General features: G+C 42.9%; 1 pseudogene; it reads right to left on the bottom strand.

Annotated features, from left to right (window-relative positions):
* Positions 1-1,881: 1,881 nt before the first annotated feature.
* LOC123230512 lies at positions 1,882-3,513 on the bottom strand (annotated as a pseudogene).
* Between the last annotated feature and the right edge of the window lie 14,723 nt (positions 3,514-18,236).

Below are 18,236 nucleotides of genomic sequence, written 5' to 3'. Positions count from 1 at the left end.
GAACAGCATGGCTAACCACTAGTCTGGTTGTTCTCATTTTTCTTTTTCCTGTCTTATCAATCCGACGCCGTAAACGCCACTCAGAACCCTCATTTTGCATGTAGAGGCTGGTCCCCTATAGCGGGGTTTAGGGATGAGTAGGTTTTGAAGGAAATGCGGGATGCACCCAAAAGCAGGGCTGGATAATGGGCTAGACGTGCATGAGACAGCCAACGATCAGGTGGCTGTAGGAGGATGCACTCAGCAGCTTTTGAGGGGGTGATAACAAGAGCCTGTCCATAAGTAAGCTTATCTGCCTCTTTTGCCAGGAGTGCTGTAGCAGCAATGATCCTTAGGCCAGGGGGCCATCCTGCTGTGATGGAATCCATGCGTTTTGCAGAGAGGCGACTGGGCCATCCCATGGCCCAAAATGCTGTGTCCAAACCTCTTTTGCTATCCCCTCTTTTTCCTCAATGAACAATTGAAAGGGTTTTTCTGGGTTGGGGAGGGTAAGCGCGGGTGCCGTGATCATGGCTTGATGAAGAAGTTCAAAGGCAGAATTCATTTCAAGAGTCCATTCCCAGTTTGTGGATTCATGGAACCCCCTATACAAAGGTTGGGCCAGCTCTGCAAACCCGGGGATCCACAGCCTGCAGTACCCTACGGACCTGCCTTGGATTGTGGGGCACGGGATATTGAGGATGGTGTCCTTCCTGGCCTGGGTGAGCCCCCATGGGCCTCCCTTGAGTTTATATCCCAAGTATGTGACCTCCCACTGAGCAACAGATGCCTTTTTTCCATTGACCTTATAGCCAAGTGCGTTCAGGGTAATTAGGAGAGACAGAGTGGCGGACTCAGACTCAGCTTATGACGAGGCAGCAAGGAGGAGGTTGTCCACATCCTGTAGAAGCGTAACTCGGGGGTGGTTGACACGAAAATCTCGCAAGTCAGTGGCCAGAGCTTCACTAAAGATGGTTGGACTGTTTTTGAAACCTTGAGGTAACCGTGTCCACATGATGTGATCAGTTGCCTGGGTGTCCTCATCATACCATTCAGAAGCAAATAGAGGCTGGCTGAGTGGTGCAAGCAGAAGCGTGAAGAAAGCATCTTTTACGTCTAGAGTAGTATACCAGTCAAGATCTGGTGTCAAGGCGCTTAAGAGAGTATATTGTTTGGAGGCGGTGGGGTGTCTGCCCTCCACCCGGGTGTTGACATCTATTAAATCCTTGTCAGGCCTATAGTCCTTACCCCCAGGTTTCCAAACCAGCAGGAGTGGGGTTTCCATGGAGAGTGGCAAGGGATTAGGATCCCTGCTGTTTTTAGTCTGTTGGTGTGGGGAGTTATGCCCCTTCGGGCCTCCAGAGACATTGGGTATTGCTTGACATGGACTGGGGTGATGCCAGACTTACGGGTTACAATGACAGCTAATCCCACCCCCACAGTTTCAGCCAGGGACCCTGACCATCCAGGGGTGCCCATGGTCGGGTATACTGCCAGGAAGGGGGGGGTATGGAGGTGATACTTATCCTGAAGGGACAGTATAAGGACCTTTAGGGGGACCCCTTCTTTGTCTGTTACACATATCCCTTTGTCCTGGAAGTAAATGGGGGCCCCTACTTTGTGAAGTAAGTCCTGGCCGAGAAGGGGAGCTGGACTCTCAGGGATAACCAGGAAGGAGTGTGTGACTTTATGGGTGCCTAAATTCACTGTCCAAGTGGTGGTCCAGTTATATTGGCAAGTGCCTGTTGCCCCTTGCACCCCGCTTGTCTTTTTGGATATCTTTCCCACAGGCGCTTTCAGGACAGAAAACTCGGTGTCTGTGTCCACCAGAAAGTTCACAGATTTCCCTTCTATTTTTGCCTTTACCCAGGACTCAGGGAGGGGGCATGAGTCCCATCCCCATCAATCACTATCGCCAGTGACCAACGTCTTCACAGGGTGGTTCCTAGGGGTCCAGTTACTATCCCCCAACTGACTTCTCAGGGGACGCAGATAGGGGCAGTTGCGCTTCCAATGACCCTCTTCTTTGCAATAAAAGCATTGCCTGAAGGCCTGTCTACCTGTAAGGGCTGGCTGTTGGCATCCTCTGTTGTCAGCAGAGGGGACTGGCCCCGGGGTGGGTCTAGTGGCCAGAGGGGCTACTATACTGGCTGCTAGTATCCTAGCCATTTCCCTCTGACATTTTCTATCCTGCCGGCGGTCCTCAAGGCACAGCCTGTCGAGTCTCTCCTGATCTTCTTTACGCAGCCTCTCGGTTTTCTCTTCGGGGGTCTCGCAGATATTGTATACCCATTTGGCCACTTTCAGGAGTTCACTAATGGGTTGGTTGACAAAGTCATCCAGCTTTTGGAGTTTTTTCCTGATCTCTGGGGCTGCTTGGTGGATGAATGCCAACAGCATGACCACCTTACTGATGTTAGCCTAAGGGTCCAAAGGGGTATATAATCAAAAAGCCTCTTAGAGGTGCTCAAGGAATGCCGCTGGGCTTTCAATGGGTCCCTGTCTGACTAGATTTACCTCGGTCAAATTGGTGGGCTTTCGGGTCACAGCTCAGAGACCAGCCACTAGAGTCTGGTGATAGACATGGAGACGCTCCCTCCCTTCAGGTTGGTCAAAGTCCCAATCGGGATGTGACAGTGGGAAAGCATCTTCAATGAGATTGGGCTGAGCAGTGGGATGACCATCCACACCAGGGACATTCTTTCTGGCTTCCAGGAAGATCTGCTCCCTCTCCTCAGTCATAAAAAGAACCTGTAATAACTGCTGACAATCGTCCCAGGTGCGACTGTGAGTGAAAAGGATGGATTCTATGAGGTCAATAAGTTTCTGAGGTTGGTTAGAGAAAGAGGGATTCTGGGTCTTCCAATTATAGAGGTCACTGGAGGAGAAAGGCCAATATTGGTGGACCTGAGGTCCTCCAGGGACAAGGGGGCCCACAGCACGGATAGGAAGGGCTGTGGTGGAAGATGGGGGTTCAGGTTCAGGTTCGGGGATCCGGCCTCAACCATGAGTGCGGTGCGCTGGTGGTGGGGTCGCTTCAGCGGCCTCCACCTGTCCCCCATCTGGGTCTAGGAGGGAGTACAAGGGAGCATATTGGGGGGGGGGTACAGGAAAATCAGGAGGGGTGCTATCAGAGTCAGGCAGGACCAGTGGGGTAGAGGGACTTTGGGGTTGCCCCAGTGGGGCCGAGGGACTCTGGGGTTTCCCCATCCTCTCCATTTTATCTTTGAGAGCTAGGGCATGGACGGGTTTCTTTGGTTCTGAGAAAACATAGGGCTGTAACCAAAAAGGGGGGTCCAAGATCAAGTCCTGCCAAGTAAGAATGCAGGGGATCTGTTCAGGGTGGCCCTCCAAACTAGGGTCAAGGATTTTGGCCCAGACTTTGGAGATGATGTCTCGGAGGAGGGTGCCACCCTTAGGCCAACCAAGGTTGAAAGTGGGCCACTCGGAGTCACAGGAGGTCACTAACTTCCCTCTTTTGACTTGCAAAGAGAGATTGTGATGCGGGCCTTTATATCTCCTGTTGGTGTACATTGAATAGTAGCTCTTAATTTGCATAAAAGATCTCTCCCAAGTAAATTCATGGGAGAATTGGGCATTAGCAAGAAAGAGTGTCCTACAGATAAAGGACACAATGATACCATTTTGGGGGTAGCAATACAGGTATACATTAATTGTGATATTATTTTAAAGAATGCTCAAAAACTGACTCTTGTATTGCTTATGATTGATTTCTGTAACCTTGTGTTAAATTGAACCTCAACCCTGCCAAATTCCTAGCCCTTCCCTAAGGCTACACTCAGGAAGACTGGTCAGTTATCTTAGTCTCCTTATTTTGTCTACAATAAGCAAGTAACATATCTATCAAACAACTGTAGATGCCTTAGACCATTTTGAACTCCTAATCTGGGTATTTTCTTAGAATCTGGCAATTTGTATCTCATGATGATTACCTCATAATGTTAATGTATCAGACCACTTGGCTCTCCCCTTCCCCCCTATACTGTTGTAACCCCAATAAAAGTAGCAGTATGGCAGTTGAAGATGAAGCTCTTGCCCACCAGAGCTTACTCACTATCTGACTACCTTATGCCAGAACTTTCTATGTCTGTGTGTCTTTATTCTCGCCTTATATTCTCTTTTCCTTAGTCCTTAACCTGTAACCCATTTTCACTCAGTCCTTGGTTCCCCTTTCTGAGTGTCCTACCCACTAGGAATCTTCATGGAGTCGGTGGATGGCTTCATTGGGTTGCAACTTCTTTACCCTTTGTAGTCTTCAAGTTACCTTTACCACTTCCATAGTTCCCATAGCCTTACAATCTCCTGGGGATGTTTGCAGAACAAATTTAGACCCTCCAGTATCCACAAGACAATCATAAATCTGTTCTCCCACTTTCAGAGTAACATGAAGTTCTGTGCTACTCAGTGGGGAATGAGTTTCTGTAAAAGGAGCCAGCACATTTGGATCAGGAAAATGCAGCCCTAGTTCCTGTCCATCACCTACCATTTCCTCATTTACTCTTACATCCTTGTTTTCCTCTGGTCCTCCAGTATAATCATTTTGCCAGGATTTTTGTGACTCATTCCACCTTCCATTAGTCTCTACATTTCCATTGCTCACATTTACAATTAAATCATTATTTTCTACGTTATTTGTATTATTTCCTCTACTTCATTATTTACATTAATTATGTTCTCATTAATTTCATTATTCACATTAATTACTTCAATCATTAATAATAATTATTCCATTAATTTCATTAATTATCACATAATTTTACATTCTTTTAATTCATTATCATTAACAATTTATTTTCAATAATCATTATCTAAACTTAATTAAATCATACCATCCTTTTGACACCTTCATGCTGAAAGCCTCCTTTTAGCATATATCAACCCTCTGGGCATTACCTCCAGCCACCTGAGAATACTTAGGCCTTTCTCCCATCTGGATAAAATCCTACATACTCTGTAAATCAGGAGCTTGCTGGGAAACACTGCTACACACATGATTACAACAACTATTATTATTACCATTATATACATTAATATTAAATTCATTATTAAATCTATTTGCAATATTCAAATTTTGCCTATATCCATTATTATATCTATTATTATTAACATTGCCTTGGTTTCCCATATTTTAAACTGCAAATTGTCCCCTGTATCTATATTTCATGACCATGTGCAGCACTCGATTACATAAGAAAACATCTGGGAGGATTTTGTCTAGTTTGCGTATGACTGTATTCCAGCCTTGGAGGTCTGTAAGACTATAGGACTGCAATAGTCTTAACTTAATGTATCTCACTGTCCTGGATCTTCTTATTAGCTTCTGTCAATTGCTTTCATAGTTTTTCTATAACCTTGGTCTTATCATCCTCTTGCCTATCTGTCTCATCCTGATAGATATAAGTAGCCATTCTCTTGAGCTCATCCAATCCCATGGTAAACCAATTCGGGCAGTTACTCCTAAAATTGGTCTCTACCACAAGACAGGCATTTTTCACAAACTGTCTCTGGATGTGACTGACATTCTCATCCAAAAGCAGATCCAGGCCAAGCCATTTTTCCCCACAATAAATAATCTGATCCAGGAAGCTAGATGAATTCTCCCCTTTATCTTGTCTTAGTCTCTCAATCTTGGACCAAGTGTCAGGGCACTTGGAGTTAACATTCATGGTCTCCACTATAGATTCCCTTGCCATGTCTAGTTGCCTATAATTCTCTACGGAACTAATCTCTAGATCATTATACTCCAGCAACCATGGACTGAGATCAGTATTTGCATTAGTCTGCTCCACTATCTCTTGTTTCTCCCTTCTAATTAAAATTTCATCCAATAATAAATCAAAGTCATTAAATGTTGGATTATAAATTTGGATTACTCTCTCTAATTCCTTAACCACTTTAACAAGCTCATCTTTGAATTTTGGAATCCTCTTTTTCAATGATTCCAATTCCCCCTAGGTAAAATTCTTATGTTGTCTCAGATGTAATATCCCCTGGTCTGCTGTAACATAGTTCACATCTCTTAGAGGACAACGGGTAACTGGCTTTTCCTCTAAAGCTGCAGCTTCTAGCTCTATCTTAGTAGGAGCATGTTGTCCTTCAGCCCCTTCAAGCCTCACTAGTCCCTGCACCTTTAAATCCTCACCCATACCAGTTAATTTTCTCAGCTGTTCACAGGTAGTCTCAATTTTATCCAATTTCTCTTGCAAAGCCATAAAAACATTCTTTAAATCAGCAATCCCAAAATTTAAATAACCCAAAACATTGTATCTTCTAATCATACACAACAAGATTTTAATCATCACATATAACAGACCACATACTATAATCCCCAATATTACATAGGATAAACCCCTTCTTATGCTAGCTTTGGTGTAAGAAAGCAACATTTCCACTTTCATAAAATAATAAAACCAGTCAGGTAATATTACAATAAAACCATAGGGGATGGGGGGAGAAATAGTACCCCCAAAACCTTTTTATTATATTAATACAACACTTATTTAAGATACCAGCTGTTGTTTAAATGTAGCAGAGCAGCTAATAGTCAATATATTGTATACTTCTTGCTCCATAAACTTCACCCAGGAGATAAGGTGTGTATAAAGAACTTCCAGCACACTGGGGCTACTCAGCCTGCCTGGGAGGGTCCTGTATCAAATCCTGTTAACCACTCCAACAGCTATTCAAACTGGAGAAAATGATTCTTGGATTCATTGCTCTCATGTAAAAAGAGAACCTTCTACTGACACTGAATGACTATATCCTGTCATGCTTATTCCATTTGCTGATTATTTGTTTTAAAATTTAATTTTGTTTTGTTAAGTTCTCATATTGAGCTGATCTAATATATTCTGTTACACTGTGTCACTTTAAATTACTGTTTTGGCTATTAACTATATGTTCTGTTACACTGTTGTTATTTGTACCATCCTACTATCTTTATTTGAAATGTCTTATACCTGGACTGGAGATAATACCATTGTAAAAGCCCATAGTAAACCTTTTCCATTGGGGAAACCTTTTCCATTGCAAAAATAGAAATCCTTATGGATCCTAGGTTTGTCACCAGATCCATCAAGGTCACATATTGCCTATTCAATCTTTTGTACCTTTTTTACCTTTGCTAATTGTCACACAGATGATGAATGTAACCCATCAAACTAGATACAACCTGTATCAGTAACCTTTGTAGATTTTATGAGCTTTTTGTGATTTCAGGGATTTTGATAGTTTTTTGAATGTACATTAGCTGCTATACTACTGTTTTGCAAAGCTGTTCCTTGGTAAAAATCATTTACGCTCACACTGTGAATCATGGCCAAGTTAAAAAGAAAATGGATCTCATTTTTAAGAAGAGTTGTAGTCTGCCTCTCCTTGGGCAAACACAGTGTGTCACTAATTGTGAACTATATTTTTTTAACTTTTTAAATTTTATTATAGTTTTTCCTTGTATGTGCAATAGAATACTTGAATTTCCTTTTCTCTCTCTCATTTTTTACACTTGAAGCACATTACCAGTATTAATAGTTCTTTTAATTTTTCGCTAATATAAGCTTACAATATTCATTAGCTCTATAATTACTACATACCCAGAAGCTTTAGACTATGGAAATCTGCCATTAATTGTTAAATATTATGGGACTATGGTGAATGATTTTGTATTGTGTTATTTGGAACTCTGGGGGGTCCTATTTAAAAGTATTTGACCAACTTCCTGTGGACATGTGGGAGACTTTGAAACTACATTTTCCGTGATCCAATGGGTTTCCAGTTTCAGACGTGGTGACATCCCCAATGTATAGCACAGCTTAAATTCAGAGGTCAGCCTTGAGACGCTCTTTGGCTACTTAGGGAAGATGGGAGGAGATACGGAAGGGCGGCATTTTTTGAAGTAGTCAGGCGTGGTCGTATATATTTTTTTTCAACGGCTTTAATTAAAATATTTTCCCTCATAATATCAGCCTTCATCATTTTTAATCCTTACAGTATGATTCCAGGAGACAGGATCACAAAAGAGCCATTATACAAAGTGCCAAGAACCACAAGGACAAAGAAGACCAACCTATCCCAATGGGATTAATAAGAAGTTTTGGGGTTCATGGTTGTGGCTGTTTGACATGCATCAGATGCAGGACTTCCCTGTGCCAGATCCAGATAAAGTATATCAGTCTAGCTACATGTTGGTTCCCCTATCCCTGAGAACAAGGGTAAAATCAGACTAGAGAATATTTCCCATTTGCTGCTAAAATCTGATCCTTTTTCTGTCTTCCATAAATGTGGCAATTTTCTGTAGTCCTGGCTGCCAATTATGGAAATGCATACTGCTGTGATGGTCCTAAAAGCTTGTGGGAAATAAATCACTTTATTGGACCCTGATTCCAGGACCTCTTATAGGCTTATTCTTGCCTACTCAAAATTTTTATATACTATTTAATTTTTATTTTTTCCTTCTATTTGGTTCATTTTTATGCTTTTGACTTCCTTTTAGAAATTGATTCACATACCTCGTAACTCAGCCATGTATCCCTGGGTGATCCATGTGTTTGTCAACACCCTCCTCAGGGGGGGATTGTATAATTAATTTAAATTATAGTTTTATAAAAAAATTTTCTTGTTTCAGAGTAAGTTTAGGATAAGAAACTTGCTACCTCCCAGAACTCAGAAAGTGAACTGTTTTGAGAAGGCACCATGGAGAAGCCTGCAGAAACTTTACACAGCACCAAGGGATCCAGAAAGAACTTTGAAATTGAACTGTGGTGGGGTTGAACACATTTCTTTTGAATGTATGCCAAAGGGGACTGCCCCCTAATTGGTTTTTTGTCATTGCACCTAGCAATTATTGATTTTGTTCTATTTTTCTTTTATTTCCCTTTTAGACCCAAATTATTGTAATTTCCTCTTAGAAAGTGCAATATTGTATGTATATCTAGATCTTCAGAGGTATAAACTGATTATGTTTAAATGATCCATTGGAGAGACTAGTCTCACAAAGTATCACAAGGGGGATTGTGTAAAAAAAAAAAACCTACGATTCCCAGGACTCCACTCTCTTTCTGTCATGTGCTGATGTAGGCAGCGTAAAAATTCTATGTATTTCCACCTCTCTTCCTTCCTGTAATGGCAGTAGCGCGGTCTTTTTAAACAAACAAGAGACTTTAGTCACGTGGTTATATTTTGTTAGATAATTACTCTTTTATTCTTTTATTTCTAGTTATTATTAATAAACTTTATAAAATATAATGCTTGAAATAATGGGTATTAATTTAAATCCTACATTTTGTCATGGAAAGGACCGTGTACTTCTCTCCTTCCATTAACAGAGCATGAGGTAATTCTGTAACACCTGCCCAACTTGTTAAACTACTCTAAGGTATCTTAAATAATATTTCTGACTAATTTAACCTATGCTATAAACTCCTCAAGTAATATATAATCTTCAGAGAGAAGTTGAAGCAGATTTTCTCTCTCTCTCCAGAAGTCAGGGAAGAATCAGGCCTCTGCCAGTTAGCCTCCCTTCATTTCAATCGAATTGTTACCTCAGTGACAAAATACTACTCTTCATCTCCCCCTCTGGCTGGGAGGGGAAAAGCTCTCAGTAAATGCTCTCAGTTCAGCATATATTTCCAACTCTCAAATAAATGGTATCTAAAGTCCCTAAACATCTTCTTTTACTGTCAGAGAAAAAACCCAGCAACCTGCTCTCCAGAGGAAGTCGAAGAGACAGGCCTTGAACTCCTAAGCAAGCTTCTTTTTAAGGTAGTCCTCTTAAAAAGCCCATAGCAAACTCTGTCCCCTCTCTTAAAAGGGGACAGTGTAAAACTCACAAACCCTTTCTCTGACTTAAAACCTGCTCTAAATAAAACTAAATAAATCCTTATTACAGCACTCCCTCTGTGACTTGCTGTGAGACCCATCTCCCCAATGAATCATTTAGCCTAACTATTCTTATTCTATATTCTATACTGAAAAGAGGAAAAGTAAACATGAAGAAAGCAAAACATCTTGCAAAACTCAAGTCAGACATTTGATACAGGTATTTACAGTTACTGATATTTACAATAGCAAAATAACACACTTCTAACTATATTTTTGCAGAAACAAAACAACATAAAGATAATAATTCAAATTTAAGTTAGTTACTAGTAAAATCTTGCAACACCATTATATAAAAAGTATACATTATATACGCATTATATTGGACTTGTCTGTGGATCCTGGTGTTTGGCTCATTGGTTGGGTGGAGACAGATGTCAGGGTGTGATGGGGGAAGAGGAAGGAGAGGTAATAAGAGAGGTCCAGGGGAGGAGTGGTTGGGCAGGGGAGGAAGAGGGAGAGGGAGACAGAAAAGCTGAGCAAGGGAAGAACAGAAGGAGGCTGCGCAGTGAGGGGGGGGGAAGCTGGGCAAGGCAAGAGAGAAGGTGGGCACAGCAAGAGCAAGTGTTGGCAGGGCACAAGTTAGCCAGTGAGGGGGGACAGAGAGATGGTATCAAAGGTGGGTTGGGAGGTGAGAGGGGCATGTTAGGGGGAGATGCTGAAGGAGTCAGGATGGCAGGATCAAGACAAGGAGTAGCCTCATGGAATGCTGGGAAGAAGCCAAGGGTCAGTTTTTTCAGATTTAACCAAAAGGCTATTGATAATACTTGCCTGGTTGAACCATCAAGATGATATACCCAAAGCCATGAGCTGGAATATTCTCTGGAATCCTTGCTGCCAATAACTGGTTTCAGTTCTTTAAGAATTTAAGTTAAAAGAACCAAAGTAGAGCCTGGTAAAAGGCATCAATGCTACTGTTTTTATTCCTCAAATTTAGAAAAACCCTAGTCTTTCTTCCCTGTTTCGAATGGTGCCATGCCTACTGCTGCTGCAGAAGAGAAACCCCAATGGGGGGGTGGGGGGTGGTAGCCTTGTATCCCCTGCAGCAGGTATGTGGTACTGAGCCTAGGGCCCGAGAGTGAACTGCAGAAAATCAAATAATTAAAGAACTCCAAACCATTTCCAATACTCTAATAAAAATGTGGATGCTACTTTTTTTTTTAAATTTTTTAAACCCTTAATTTCTGTGTATTGACTTATAGGTGGAAGAGTGGTAAGGGTAGGCAATGGGGGGTCAAGTGACTTGCCCAGGGTCACACAGCTGGGAAGTGAATGAGGCCGGATTTGAACCTAGGACCTCCCGTCTCTAGGCCTGACTCTCAATCCACTGAGCTACCCAGCTGCCCCAGGATGCTACTTTTTAAAAGTTTATTTTAAAAGGCAATAAAACTGGACTTTAATGTTAGGGATAAATAAGAAATAAATGCAAGGCAATAAGTTTTGAAATTGAGGGGGCTTGTTCTGCCATGAATCCTGCCCTTGGTGAAGCCAGAGAAGGCCGGAGCAGAGCTGTGTGTGGAAAACTAGAGAAAAGGTAGGGAAAAAGGAGGGAAAGAAGGTAGCCGGGGGTCCCCCTCCTGCTGCGGCTGGCTTGAGGTACCGGAAATTGGGCAGAGTCTTCTTGTGGGCAGGTTTGCCAATTCAATTAAATCAAGCCAGACTGGGGCTATTTGGTCGGGTCTATCTGGGTTTAGGAAAGGAAAAGTTTGCTGTGGGGCAGCTCAGCAGGAACCAAAGCTCCCCACCTCCGTTAGGGGAAAAAAGCAGCCAAAGCAGGCTTCTCTCTTCGGTGATTCTCCCTCTGACACCTCCGGGGAGATGTGGTCTGCCTGGGCTTAGGTCCACTTCCAAAATGCGCGGAGGCCGGGCTAAAGGCCTGGAAGGGCTTCTCTCCCGGGATGATTCTTCCTTTTCTGGCCTCAGGGCCGGGGCTGCAGCTCTGAATTCCCCTCCGCAGTCTCTGAGACCTCAGGAGGAGACAATACACAGGCCTGGGCTGGGCGTGGCCAGCCCTTCCCGGAGATGGAGGATGGGGGGATGGGGGAGGGGGCTCAGGCCGTTCTCTGGACTCCAGACTCTCCTTCCAGCCTTCTGGCCTGTCCAGGCTGAGCAGGGAGGAAGCCCTACAGGGAGGCCCAGGAGGCGCTCTTTCCTGCAGGCACCCCAGGCTGAGCCCCCAGAACAGAGAGCCGCCCAGGCAGGCCCCGAGAACAGGACGTTAGAACGAGGGAGATGGAGACGATGCTCCGGTGACCCCGCGCAGAGGCAGCCTCCGAGCCTGGGAACAAGGCGGGGCTGGGGGGAGCCTGTGACTGCGCATGTCCGCGGAACGGAAGAACTTGGGCTTCTCTCCAGCCTCAGGGAAGGGGACCGGAGCGAGCAGGGACGGGCTCCCCAGGGGCCGGCTGGAGCCTGGGCTGGGGGCGGGGAGAGGCCTCAGAGCAAGAGGAGAAGCCCAGAAACCCCGGGAGGCTCCTCACGGCGGAACCGGCTCTCCCGGCTCCCTCCCGGCGCTCCGTGGGGGCTGGGGGGGGGGTCTCGGGGTCCCTCGCGGCCTGCGGCCAGGCTGGGCGCTTCCGGAAGCCGAGTTCCCCCGGGAGGAAGCGAGGCCGACAGAGAGGTCCGGACAGTGAGCCAGAAGAGGGCCCTCGGATGATGGCAAGGTCGGGGGATCCGGGGAGGGGCAGGGGAAGAAACCCCATCGTAGGATCCTAGCATGCAGCCTGGGGAATGTTATGTGGGTAATTTGAGGAAAGGTGTTTGGGATAAGGGAATTGAAAGGAGGATGTTGGAGACTTGGTAAGTGGATAAATTAGGCTTCAGGTAGGCTGGGATTAAAGGAGATTCAGGGTATAAAAGGACTGAAGTCAGGAGTATAACACAGAAGGGAAACAGAGATCTTTTAGGGAGAGAGAAATTAAACAGACAAGCACAGCAGGCTTACAGACTGGGACTTAGACTCAAACACAGGCTGAGGGAAATAGACTAGACTGAAATTAACAAACAGGCTTTAGTTAATTTCACAGGAAGGGACCTATTTTGAAGTAACACCTTCCTTCAAGATGGATGCCCAGCTTCCCTCTAAGCCCAGAGTATGTTGTCTCTTTCCCTCTTCTCCCCTCTTGATAACTACCAGACAAATTACACTAAATAGAACTATTTAAACACATAGGGTTTAATTGTTTGAAGGATGTTGGTTAGGAAGGTGGGTTAAAGGAAAGCCCTATCAGTTATCTCAGGAACCTCAGGTGGGGGAAGGGAAGTAAAGATGGAATCTGAGTAAGGACCTGCCTTATTCGGTTTTACAAAATCTATCTAAAGGGAATAAATGATGATTTGATTTAAATTATAAATAATGCTGTCAATTAGATAACTCTTCACAGATTTAACTCCTCTCTAATTACTCTCCTTATTAACTCCACAGCCACTAAGGTAAGGGAGGGAAGGCAGGGTGGTATTAGGAAAGGAAGATATAAAGGGTCTATCTAAATAATAATTTCTTAAGTAAATCTATCAATGCTAGGCTAAATTTCAATATTGAAGCTAGATAATCTAAGAGCTCGCTCATTGACTTCCTCCCTTCACGGAAGATCCAGTCAACTGCCTCTCCTCAAGATTCTAAAACCTCTAACAGCTTTTTGGAACTCAGCCAAAGCTAGAAAAAACTATATAACCCCAATTCTGTATACTACAGCAGACACAAAGGTCACAGAGAAAATTCAGAGAAAGAAAACTCTGGGCCGATCTTCTTTTTTTTTTTTTTTTTTTTTTCTGGGCATCTGAGACCTTTTTATTTTATTGTTTATTTGTTTCAGTGGTGGTTGACGCTTTGTGACTCCATTTGGGTTTTTTTTTGGCAAAGATACTGGATTGGTTTGCTAAGGGCCGATCTTCTTAAAGAAAATCGATGCAAACATTTTTAATGGAATGCCGGCAGGAAGGTGGCAGCGATAGAGCACAAGGATCCTGCATCCCACCAGGTGGGTTTCGTTCCAGGAATTCAGGCTGCTTCACCATTATGAAAAGCATCAGCCCATTTGACCATCAACGCCAAAAACAACCGAAATCCTGTGATGATTCCAATAGATACAAAAAAAGCTTTTGGCAAAATTCAACAACTATTCCTATGATGTAAGGCTTAAATTTAGGTTTTGACTCAATATGAGAGTTAAACAAATAATACTGTGGTCACTGCTTATAAAATATTAGCTCCTAAGTCAAAATGTAGAGGAAGGGCCAGAATGTAAGGGGTAAATAAAATGGTTGGACTAAATTTATAAGAATGTGGTCTCCAAGAATTATTGCTCAATTCCAAATGAATTTTTATGGTAATTTATTTACAAAAGGAGAAAGACTGAAAGTACGAAAATCAGAAAGAGTAGATATTTACCCTGGCCTGGTCCAAACCAGGCAGGGCTGCAGAGATCCCAACAAAGAGGGCCCAGAGGTAAATTAAATAAGCGTTTTAGCCACAAGTGCTCCTCCAAGACAAGGAGTCTCTCTGGAGGCTAGTACCTCTACAATAAGCCAGGGAAAGGAGTCAATCTTTTTCACTCACCCACATGGTAGTTCTAAGGGGAAATAGAAAATCAGTCTGAGGTCCTCAGCCAAAGCTCCTCCAGGGTCAAGTTGAAGGCAAAAGACCTTGTCACAGGAAGTTCTTGCCACTTTTAAAGACAATTCCTTTAGTCACTTCCTGTGCCTTCCTCTCACTTTACATGGACCAATTACAGCTAAAGCTTTATTTAGGACTGCCTGGGGGCCATCAGACAATTCTGGTTTGTCACTCCCTATCGCACATGTGGGTCACAGACCTCCCCCACTGAAGGATATGTGGAGTAAATACACTTCTGGAGATTAAATCTAAAAATAATCAGGGGAAGTTAATCCCATCTTCACAGTAGAGATAGTGAAAGTGGGAAATATAGGAAGGAGACAAAGCCTGGTCTAGCCTACCAGCCCTAAGTGCTGCTCTGGTGAAGTCCAGCTGAGCCCCCAGCAGGGGCTTCTCCAAGTCCCAATCTCCTTATGGATTTCTGGGTAGTCCTCAGCCAGAAGTCTCAGTGGTGTCGTCAGCAATAATCACCAATGCAGAATCCAAGGGAAGAGTCTCTCTAAGGAACCAAGGAAGGAAAGAGAGTTCTTCCAGGCCCACTCACCAATGCAGAGAGAACTTGAATACTGTGGCTGGCCTTTTAAATCAGTTTTCTCAGTGTCATTTCCTGTCTCTGCTCCTCTTCAGAGGAAACAATCATAGCTTCCCAATTTGCCTACACTGCCCAGGGGAGGGCAGAAGTTATAGCCTTTGGAGGTGTGAGCTAGTAAGTGATATGTGAACTCTCCTACCTAGTGATCTACCAGTGCTAAGTAGGGGCACTTTAAGTTCTTGATTTGGTTAACTAAAAATAAACAAAGGGATTCTTCATTCTATCTTCACAATGAGAAACACCAGAGATCACTGGAACAGATGGAACATTCCTCAAAATGATAAATAACATCTACCTAAAATCATTAGCAAAGATTATCTGCCATGAGAATGAACTAGAAGCCAACGTTGGAACTATGTGATCATAACTAAAAAACATTTTTCACAGAAATAAAATCAGATAAAAAATTGGAAAAACTTTCATTGCTCATGGATAGGCTGAGTTAATATAATAAAAAAGGCAATTCTACCTAAATTAATTTACTTATTTAGTGCTGTACGAATCAAGCTACTCCAAATTTATTTCATAGAACTAGAAAAATAAAAAGGGAACTAATGAAAAAAATTTAGAACTGTGACTTAACTGTACTGGTCCCCTGATTGTCTTATAAAACAGCAACCAACAAAACGATCTTGTATTGGCTAAAAAAAAAAAAAAAAAAAAGAGTAGTGGATCAACAGAATAAATGCTGAGGAAGGGACAAGAAGTGACATGGAAAAAGGACTATAAAAAGTCCTGAACTTCCTGAAGTCCAAAGGACTTCTCCTTTGAGCTTCGACTTGGACTATTTCTTTGAGCTTTGGCTGGTATCGTCTCCTAGTGATTTGGCTTTTGGAGGTGGTTTTGGACATGACCTTTGCTTGGGCCTGGGACTTTGGCCTCTAGGAAAAAGAAGACAAGAGAGGGAGAGACAAAAACAAGAGATAGAGATAAAGACAAGAGAAAGAGAGATAAAAACTAGAAATAGAGATTAAATGTGGGGAAAAGAGAGACAGAGACAGAGAGTTTTTAATAATTAGAAATTCTGAATACAAGTTTCTGAATGCTCTGAGGGAACTAGCTCCCCTTCTATTTGGAATGGAAATAGGGGGTCAGGAAGGCAGTTAGGAGGCTCAGGGGTTTGATTCATGTGGGATGTCCTGGATTTAAATCTGCCCTCAGTCACTTCCTACTGGGTCATCCTGGGCAAGGTAGAGAAATCCCAATGTCTAACCTTCATTCTTCTTCTCCCTTGCAATCACTACACAGAATTTATTCTAAAATGGAAGTTAAGGGGGAGGGGATTCTGGGAAGATGCAGGCTTAGCCGGAGCAAATCTTAAAACCTCCACACCCTTTCTACACTGAGATAGAAAACAAAGCAGTTCGAGAAGAGGACCAAAGCTAAAAACAGGACAGAGCAGGGGGATCCTAGTGCAGGACAGCTCAAGAGGTATGCCAAGAAAAAAAGGCTTGAATTCTTGAACTGCTGGGTCTGAGGGTATAGAAGGGGAATCCCAGGAGCCCTCCCCTATTCGCTGTGTGGAGTCTCCAACAACCCTTGAAATCTCTGGGCAAGAGGGTGCACCAACCTGGAGAGAGGGTCTTCCTGGCGCCAGACTCAGGGAGTTGAACACAGGCACCAGGGAGGTGGTTGGAGGATAAAGCCAGAAAAATACAACAAAAATGCTTGGAAGATGGCAGCTTAAATGAAGTGACACTTCAGACCACCTGGCTTTACCACACCAAGATGAGAGCAAAGGGCTTCAAGAGGAAAGAAAATCAGGTCAAACAGCAGGACAGAGCAAGGGGACCCTACCACTGGACAGCTCAGCAAAAACACTCCATCTTGTCCCCCCACTTTTTATTTTTATTTTATTTCTTTTTTCCTCTAGAGGTGCATTAAGCAATACAGACTAATCCAGTCCAGGCTTAATCCCATCAATTGGACAGACAAGAAGTCTTCAGAGGGCAGGGAAACTCCAACACTCCTCCCCCATAGACTGCAGAGAACATAACTACAAAACTCCATTGCCAGTTGGGGGAACATCTTTCATCAAAGCTCATTAAATCCATCTGATTAAACTAGCAGAACAGAAAAGGGAAAAATATGAGTAAACACAGAAAAAGAGGAAAGAAATTACAATTGACAGCTTCTTTCCAGGAAGTGAAAAGAGAGCAAAAGAAATAGAAGAAGAGGAGGAAGCTCTAGCAAATTGGAAGATCTCAAAATTCGATTAACTCAAGAACTTCAGGAACTCAAAAAGGAATCAAGAGAGGCAAGAGAGGTTAAAGACAATTTGAAAAAGGAAATACCTGAACTAAAACAAGAAAATTAAGTATTAAAAGCCAGAATTGACCAGCTTGAAAATGAAGCAAAGGCAAAAGATGATCTACAAAGAAAATCAGACCAGAAGGAGAAGGATGACCAAAAAGCCAGGGATGAAATTCAGTCTTTAAAAAACAGAACTCAACAGGTAGAAGCAAATGACTTCACAAGGCAGCAAGAATATATAAAACAAAATTTAAAAAATGAAAAATTTGAGGAGAATATGAAACACCTCATTGATATAGCCAAAGATCTGGAGAACAGATCTAGAAGAGACAGACAATTTAAGAATTATTGGTCTACCGGAACATCATGTCAAAAGAAAAAGTTTGGACATCATCCAACAGGAAATTATCCAAGAAAACTGCCCTGACATTCTCAAACAAGAGGGAAAAGGAGAAATTGAAAGAATCCACAGATCACCTTCTACATTTAATCCACAGCTGACAACTTCCAGGAATATTATAGCCAAATTCAAAACCTACCGGACCAAGGAAAAAATATTACAAACTGCTAAAAAGAAGTCATTCAGATACCAGGGAACCACAGTTAGGATAACACTGGATCTGGTTGCATCTACATTGAAGGACTAGAAGGCATGGAACATAATATTCCAGAAAGCAAGAGAATTGGGTCTACAACCAAGAATCAATTATCCAGCAAAACTGACTACATTTTTGCAGGGGAAAGTATGGTCATTCAATAAAATTGAGGACTTCCAAGCATTCATAAAGAAAAAACCAGACTTAAACAGATAGTTTGCTGCTCAGACACAGAATTCAAGAAAATCACCATAAGGTAATTAAGAGGGGAGGGAGGGGAATCTTTTCTTTAAGGGATCCAATAAGT

This window comes from Gracilinanus agilis, chromosome 1 (genome assembly GCF_016433145.1).
Source record: "Gracilinanus agilis isolate LMUSP501 chromosome 1, AgileGrace, whole genome shotgun sequence".
Lineage (NCBI taxonomy): Eukaryota > Metazoa > Chordata > Mammalia > Didelphimorphia > Didelphidae > Gracilinanus > Gracilinanus agilis.
This window is presented reverse-complemented; position numbering and strand designations above follow the sequence as displayed.